Below are 9,608 nucleotides of genomic sequence, written 5' to 3'. Positions count from 1 at the left end.
TAGCAGCAACTCCTCAAACTCCAGTTCCTCAGATTCCGGGCTGTTCTCATAGTCCACTGCACCCTCCAATTCTCAATCCTGGCCTCCCTATCTGCCTTGGCAAAAGATGGTGCCACCACTGCCCTAGCCCAGAGCCTGGACACTTGCAACTGCAGCTACTGCTGCCACTCCAGAAAGGTATTTTTATTCTCATGGCATAGATGAGGAAACCGAGGCTTGTAAAGTTTAAATGGCTTGCTCAATTCCACACAGTTTGAAAATGATAAAGACAAGATTCAACTGTCTTCTTTATTCTCTATTTTTACCTTTTCTAAGAGATGGAGTTCTGGTATATTGCCCAGCCTGGACTTGAACTTTCAGGCTCAAGCAATCCTCCTGCCTCAGCCTCCTGAGTAGCTGGGGCTACAGGTACATACCACTGTACCCAGCTCAAGATTCAGATATTATCTGACTCTACAGTTTGTGTTCTCTGAACTACCATATGCCATATTGCATGAATGTCTCAACCACCTTGGGCTCGGAATGGCTATGTACAAATGCTGTGGCATTGGCTTTAGTTGGTTAGAGGAAATGTTTTGACTTCTTTAACCTGCCATCTTTATCTGTGAGGATGACTAGCTCAATGTCAAGATGTTCCACACTGGGCTAAGACAACAAAAGTCATGAACAATGCAAAATCATAATACTTTGGTGTGTGTTCTAGCTCTGATATTGATCCTTGATAAATCTTTGAATTCCTTTGTGCCTCGGTTTCTACAGGTTTTTTAACAATGGAAATAGCACCTTGCCTACAACTTTTGTCATTAGAAAATCATATGTGAATAAGTAATAATACAAATAATAGAAGAAAATACTTGTAGAATAGTAAGATTGTGTGAATGTAAAAGATTATTAATGACTTGCCTTTGGTTTTGATAATATGGAGTTTTATTAGTTAGGAGTACTGGTTGCAAGAGAAGCCCAGTTGAGTTCACTTAAGCAAAAAGAAAAATTTCATAACTTAGCCTACAGAGCTGTTTGTAAGTAAGCCTACAGAGATGTCTCACAGGAAAAGAATTCTACTGGGCCTCAGATGCAAGTGGAATAGGAACTCAATGCTCTCAGGACTGTTTCTCTCCCTCTATTGTCTCTACTTCTCTTGGCATGTCTTGTCTTCTCTCTACTGACCACTTTATTCGAAGTCCACATGGGAGAAAATGGCCATTGCTAACATTGCTACAGTTCAAATTAAGAACCAAACTAAGCTAAGATCTCTTGGTCCAAAAGTTCAGACGAGGACTCACTTTATAAGCTTGGATCAGATGTCCACTTTTTGCCAATTATTTGTCACCACAGAGTGGAATCTCATTGTAGGAACATCTTAGACCTCAGTAACCATGTAAATGGGGACGTTCCTTTTGGAAAAATGGAGGGAGAGTTTTCTTAAATGAGAGTTTCCGAGAAGACAATCAAATACAGCTAGTGCTAGACTTAACGACCATGATAGGTTCCAACAGACCAGTCGTAACACGATTTGGTCATAAGTTGAGTAGGCTATATGTACAGTACTGTGAAATGATGTTATAAAAATCTTTAAGTCATATTTTATCATAATTTTCTTTCATTATTGTTATATATGATAATTTCCTTTGTTCATTTTATGCCATTTTTATCATCTCTATACCATTTTGTTTCTTATTTTTATATTCGTCAGGTTTAAGTAAAACACTGCATTACCAGTACAACTGGTTTAATATTTGCAAAACATACAAAATTACAAAATACAGTTGCATACAACAATACAAAATACAGGTGTAAAAAATACTATAGGAAACATTTTCACAACTGCAAAACATATCAAAATATATAAACATGTACAAAACATTTTATTGGCCGCTGGTGCTTCACTGCGGAACGTTGATGTCGTCATCTGAGGCAGCAGTTGGGGTTACCGGAGTTGGTTTTTTCATAAACATGGTGAGCTTTGTCTGAATTGTATGCTTCTTTTTTTCTTCATGAATTTCACGATACGGATGAAACACATCGTGCGCCATCCGTTCAATCCTTGCAAATCGTTCGATGTTTGGGTCTATTGCTTCAAAATGTATAAGAAGTTTATTGGGAGGGGTTTGATGAAAAATACCCAAGACACAAAACACAAATTACTGTACCGAGTCTGGGATAACAGTTGAAATGGTGCACGCGGAGATGGTAGTGCTGCCAGAAGCTGGTCCACACTGTCGTACGCCCAGCTGGGCAACGTTTGCGCTGCCAGACGCGGAGCAGTCGTGGCTAGCGATTGTGGTCGTAAAGTTGAATGGTCGTTTAAGTTGCATAGGTCGTAAGTCGATCAATACGTGTAAATAGATTTCCTTCACAGAGTCAGAAAGTACAAATATTTTACAACTACTACAGCCTGAGGACCTTATTAGTGAGATTTGGAGATAAGTTTCTCTGTGTATATCAGTAGCTCTGTGCTCTCTCCTAACCCTATCAATGATCCATGCAATGTCTATGTTTTGGGGCTGCTAAACAGCATTCCCAGAGATATTGACCAACACTTTGCCATCTTCTTCCTTTGCAGAAGAATAGATGAATGACTAGTGTTCTAGGGTACATAATATAAGAAGTCTTTTAGGTGTGACATTTAATGGTTTTACTATTGTAAGTCTCCTATAGTGACAACAGCCTTCATCCACCTGGTGTGATTTCCAAGGAACCTGAGCTTTATTGATATTCCCCAGAATACTACCATTAGTTTTCTGTTTGTTGTAAGGCCAAACCTTCAATTCAATGCCCCTTTCATTAGGAGTGATTACCCATGAAGTTTTTGCAGTTATTGGCACATCAATATGAATGAATTGACCAGATCATTTCCTTAGGGCATATTCACTTAGAGAGGGGAAAAAGGAGAACATTGGGAAGGCAATGAAAATGTGGGCTTCCTGTCAGGGAAAACAGGAAAATTGAGCACAAGAAGGAATGACTGGAGGCTCAAAAGACAAAGATTTTCTCCTTCACCATTACAGAGAGTTACACCTTCCTGGCTATACAAAGTGCCTGGATACCACCAGCAACTAGGCTAATAATGTTGATGACATTCTCATACCTTTCAATCTTATCAGCCTCCTCGTCAGGATTATGTAATAAGATGCTCTCTGGTACCTATAGCTAGCAATCCATGCCTTTCAGCTCTGCTGCCCTTGCAATTAAATAGGAACACAGCTACTAATAATTTCATCAGTTATACCAATATACAGTTCATAAGATTTCCTCTGTGTGTTATCTAATCTTATCTTCACAATTTTCCTATCAAATATGTTGGACAATGACTATTACTCCATTGAGCAAACTGAGAATCAGTGGAATTAAATATTACAGGCACATTATAGGTATATGTTACAAAGACCTAGACTGTATACTCTACAAATATAAGGATCTTGTCTGCTTTGTTTATTGCTCTTATGTATGGCCCCTTGCACTAAGCTAGATATTTAGGAGGAACTCAATTGCAATTTGTTGAATGAATAAATTAATTTTCTTCACTTGGGCTCATATCTTCTCTGACTCTCAAACTTACGCTCTATATTGTCAGGGAAGCAAACAAGAAATTATATTTGGGGAACACATTAGGCCCTATATATACATATTTTATTTAATCCTCATTAGAATTCTGCAAAGTAGGGATTATTCTTTCTCTCTGAGATTCAGAGAGGTGTAACTTCTCATAGCTGGGAACTTACAGAGCTGGTGTTTGAACCCAGTCATCTTGCCTCCATAGCCCTCAAGACTGCTTTTACATAGAATTGCAATATCAGTTCCCCTCATTTCCCAGAGTCAGAATGAGAAGAAAATGAATGAACACAAGTCATCAAAGAGATCAAAATGCTGTCCAAAGTGAGAGACAATCATTAATATTGCTGGCTCATTCTGTCAAACTTTATTTATTATTGATAAAAATTTACTTTTCCCAAACCCATTTCCTTCAAGAAGCTCACCTTAACTGTAAAGGATTTACAGTGCCTGAAGTCACCCACCTGCTGACTCAGCTCCTTCTAAACTTCTAATAGCTGAAATAAAAGAAAGTTTTCAATTTGTATATTTTGTTTCCAAAGTCTTTCCGGACAGAGGTTATACCTTTGATAGTTTATAGAAATAACCACCATTCAATGATGAAGCTCAATAATTATTAAATAAAACCATTTACTCAGTGGTAGATAGCAATAACAACAACAACAGTTTTTAAATCACTTCCATGTGCATTGTGCTTTGCAATCTATAAAGTGCTGTCACTTCCAGTAACTCAGTTCAGGACTTTGATCTCTCACGCTTATACCTGTTTATCGCCCTTTTCAATCCTTAAAACCAGCTATGTTTTCACTTACCACATTTTGGTCAAAAGTTTGTATTTTATTAGACTATTGGTCCAAAACCAGTGATGCCTGACCTGGTTTTTCAGCACCTTGGGAAACTTTTGCTCATATTACTTCATTAGACTGTCTTCGGAGGCTCAGCTCAAAGTTTATTTTTTCTGTGAAGCATGCCAGATCCACTCCAACTCACAGTGCTCTTGTCCTTCTCAGAAGGCCTGAAACACTTCTGCCACTCACTTGGCACTTAGCAGAGTATGCCTAATACTATCAATATTTTGTATACATCCTTACTATCCAGTAAACAATTGCTGTTCAATAAATGTTGGTTGATCCCAGTAATGTATCTTGAATTTTCCCATATGTATGGAAATGAAATTTATTTCAATTAAAAAAATTCAATGCTTACTTTTGTTCATATTGCATTTGCTTATGTTGCTCACTCTATACAGCATGTAATAGAGAGAACCTTGGATATAGAATGATAGACATGAATTGGAACTACAGAGTAGTCATTTTTAGCTCTGTGAACTTAAGTCCCTTTACCTCTCTCTCTCTCTCTCTCTACACACACACACACACACCCCCCCCCCACACACACACATATATTTCTGTTTTCTCATCATTATAAAGAGCCTAGAAATACCTTATCTGCACTGTGTCTGGCAGGTAGCAGACCCCCAATAAATATTTTGTAAAATAGAGAATCAATAATTTTTTTTTTCTTCAAGTTTTATTTTAAGTTCCGGGATACATGTGCAGGATGTGTGGGTTTGTTACATAGGTAAATGTGCAAATGTGTGCCAGGGTGGTATGCTGCACAGATCAACCCATCACCTAGGTATTAAGCCCAATATTCATTAGCTATTCTTCCTGATGCTCCCCCAGCCCCCACAAGAGGCACCAGTGTGTGTTGTTCCCCACAATGTACCCATGTGTTCTCTTGGTTCAGCTCCCACTTATAAGTGAGAAAATGCAGTGTTTGGTTTTCTGTTCCTGCGTTAGTTAGCTGAGGATAATAGCTTCCAGCTCCATCCATGTCCCTGCAAATGACATAATCTCGTTCCTTTTTTACGACTGCATAGTAGAGAATCAATACTTATTTCATAGGGTGGATATCATGGCTTGAATGTTTCTGTCCCTTCTAAAATTTATGTTGAAACTTAGTCCCCAATGCAAAGACATTGGGAGATGTGCCCTTTGGGAGGTGATTGAGTGCTTTGTCCTTATGCATTAGATTAGGCACCCTTATAAAAGGACTTGATGGAGGGTGTTCATCCTCTTTCCTTGTTTGTCTGCCTTCTGCCATATGAGACCACAGCATCTGTCCATTCCAGAGAATGCAGTGTTCAAGGTGCCATCCTGGAAGCAGAGAGAGACTCTCACCAGACAATGAAACTATCATTATAAATGAATCTGTCTCAAAAAAGTTTGAGAACTGCTGTCCTAGGGCATCATAAGTTTCTACAAAGAGAGAACAAGAAAGGTGCACCTGCTTTTTGAACTGCTGTGGTCAAGAAGTGACAAACATCACTTTTTTCATATTGCATTGGTAAAAACTGATTGTATGCCATGTGTCCTCATTTCTCAGCCAGAATTTTATATTATAGAGATGTACTAATTAAATAATCAGGCTCACTCATAATAAAATTGCAATTATATTAAAAGAAACAAAGAATGATACCAGTGCCCTTAGTGTATAAAAAGGAAGCTTACTCTGGACAGTGAAGTTAGTTAGAGGTTTCTCTAAAACATGACCACTGAGCTGAGATTTGAGGCATTAGTAGAACTAGGCAAAGATAGGTAGTGAAAACTCTCAAAACAAAGAGAATAGCATGTGTAAAGGCCCTGAAACTCACTAGAGCACGGCTATTAAAAGAATCGATGATTTATGCAAAAGAGGATTAAAACAGTAAAATATTGTGCAAATGCTATCATTTAAAATGGTAATTATTATTTATTTTCATACTTTCCTCTGAAATCCTGCAACTCATTTCTCTGGGCTCAGCAGATCCAACATTTTCCAACCTGGAAGGGAAAATGGGTTAGGGTTATAGAAATGTGAAGGTACTGAAAAATGAGTCAGAAAGGAACCTGAGCTCTGTTTTCACATTAAATTAAAAAAATCATGCAAATTAAATACTCAGTGGCACATTCTATTAGTCATCACTCTTGTAAAAGTTGTTAAGCTTTCCCCCTTTGTTGCCAGTCAGCTAGAAAAGGTCCTGGTAATATCTTTAATTTATATATCTATCAATCTCTCTATATATACTTTTACTTACCTGACTTGTGCCATTGTGACTTTGGTTTCACAGAAAATCCGGAGAAATATTTATCTTTCCTAAACTGGAGAACATCAGACAGCAGATCTCTTTGAACATGAAAGTTAGAAATGAATGAATATATATTCTATGGAGTTTAACTTACTTGGCTCATTTTGTGAAATCTTTTATATGGGCTTTCATGAGTTACTGAGGCTAGGCAAAGTCAAACCAATGCAACCCAAAATGCCTCTGTAGTCCTCCTATTGCCCTATCCTTTGGATACCCAAATTAGAAAGAAATACATATGTAATACATATTGTACATTACACATGACATATATACATATAATATACATACATACAAAGATACAATATACATCCACATATAAATAAATGTCTCTGTTTATAAGTGTCTCTAGGTCTCCATCTCTATATTAAGAGAATATATATATATATTCTACATAAAAAGAGAAAAACCAAGATAAATATATATATTTATATATCATATTTGTTACGTATATAACATATATACACTTATGTATAATGTATATTTATATATTATATATAATTATACAGAGACAGGGACAAATAGAGATATTTATATATATGTATATCATATATGCATATATATGAAATATTTAATAAATATGAAATATGCATTTTATATTTCATAAATGTGTATTATTTAGATAGAGAGACAGAGACAGAGAAATAGACACACACACATATATAAAAAAGGATAGAGACGGAGAAATAGAGACACAGAGAAAGATCTGTGTTTTCATTCTGGGTGAGAAAGCCTGAAATATCTCTTAGATATCTTTTGCAGTATTCATCTACCACAGAGACATGGTATTTCTTCTTCTAGACCCACATGCTTTACATATTCCCTTGCCATAGCCTCTGTACACTTCTAGGGACAAGGAATGTGTACCATATGGAAATAATCCTAGAGACTTGAATCTGAAATGGGAGAGAGATTGATAATCTTTTAGAAGATCAGTTAGATTAATATATAGCTTGGGATGCTGAATTCCGGAGATATGAAAGGATGACTGCAGTAAGTCAACAGCAGGGCATTGATTGAAATCCAAGCCTTATCTCACCCCTCTACTCCTCATCTCTGATTGGTGCTCTGTCTAATGCATCCCACTGGATAACAATTAAATTTCTTCAGTGCCAAAATGACTAGAATTAGGGTTAGGGTTAGGGTTAAGGTTAGGACTTTAAATGAATGAAGAGTTTTGTGTGCCTAGAGCAGCGAATTAGTTGAGAAGAGAAGTTTAGTTTACAGCAGCTTGTAGAGAAACAAGTCAATGAATCCTGGCTTTATTCTGTAGCCTTCTGGAAAATATTGCACATTTTTAAGTAAAATTGTGACATAGATTTGTTTATTCGTTCATGTACTTGCAGCACTCCAAAGGATCTTTCAACTGACAGATTGTCCCTGCTTAAAACTGTTAACTGGCTCCTCATTAGCTTTAGATATAAGATAACCTTCTCAATGTGGCATCTGAGACTCCCATGGCTGGGTCCCATCCACCTTTCTCGCCAGCCTCATCTCCCATCTGTCCAAGCCTTGCACTCTGAGGTTTGATTATCCTGACTCATAATATCCTGAGCATAGAGTACTGTTAGAGACCTCCGTGCCTTTGCCTTTTCTGTTTCTTCTTTGCCATTTATTTTTCACTGTTTTCCCCTTAACTAACTACTTTAAACCCTACTTAGCGACCCCTCGTATAGGAAGTCTTCCCTGATTCCCTTAGGTTGTGCTGGATGCTCCCCCTCAGTGCTTTCAAGACATCCAATCTCATTTCTAACCTATCATTAATCACATTATATTGAAAGCATCTGTTTACTCCTCTGGTTTCATAAACAGCCTGTGAGTTTTTGAAGGGCAGGGACTAGACTCAGTTCACTTTGTCCCCCCAGTTCTCAGTACTGGCTTGGCACAGAGTGATTGGCTCAGTAGGGGCATGTTGAAATAGACTGAGAGTTGGCCAGTTTGAAGCCTTTGGTAGCCATCAATGTTCCTATCCCTCTTTGAAATTAATTCAGGACTCTAATGCCTCAGAGCCAAGAGCCTAAGTCAATATAGGACCTCAAACCATGCCTGAGGGGCTTCTAAAATCAATCATCATAATAAAGTCAACTGGTTATGGATAAGATAAGGCTGGTAGCTGAATTTTAACAGTATGCAGACATGCAGGCACAGCTAAAAGCCAGGGGTTGAAGAAACACCTCTCTTCCACCCTTTGCCCCGACACAAATGTCGAGGTGACCTGGTTTAGCCAGGCTTATAGCCCGCCCAAGTGGCTGATCAGGGAGGTGAGACGAGCCATGGAGTTGACTGGAGACATTCCCAGTCTCAAATTTGCATTGAAGCTAAAGTCCCAATCCAACCACAAGCTGGCTTGCACTGCTGCAGCTCCCTGTTCTCAAAGGGCTGTTGCAAAGAGGGATATTCTAAACAGGCCATAGTTACACCTGACGTGGAATTAGAAACATGGATTTCCCCCATCTCTCTTTCAGGGCTTCCCTCAGAAGACCTGGGGAAAATAAACTCAGAACCAGCTTCTTTCTTTCCCCACAGCGTTTAGTTCTAGCTAGTGCATTCACAGCACCAGAATAACAGAATAGAAAATGGTAACAAAATCAGTTATTTGGCCCTAGAAACCAAATATATGTATAAAACTACTACGATTTTTTATTTTTTCACCTGTGTCTTTTTTTTTTTTTTTTTTTTCAGATTTCAGTCAAACAGGTCTGTGTGTAAACAAAACCAAAATGTCAGCCCCAGGCAGGGTTATGAGAGCATTGCTAAGCATGCTTCTCATAATAGTATATTTTCCTGCTAATAATTATTTCCAGAGTAAGATATATGTATGATGGAGGGGTGGAGTTGAGTCAGGAAAGTATACGGAGGGCCAAAGAGATGAAACAGTCAATACCTTTACTCTAAGGCAACCCAGGAATTCAGTATTGGAGCTGGGCAA

This window comes from Sapajus apella, unplaced genomic scaffold, assembly GCF_009761245.1.
Source record: "Sapajus apella isolate SASKATOON/1434 unplaced genomic scaffold, GSC_monkey_1.0 scaffold91, whole genome shotgun sequence".
Taxonomy (NCBI): Eukaryota; Metazoa; Chordata; class Mammalia; order Primates; family Cebidae; genus Sapajus; species Sapajus apella.
This window is presented reverse-complemented; position numbering follows the sequence as displayed.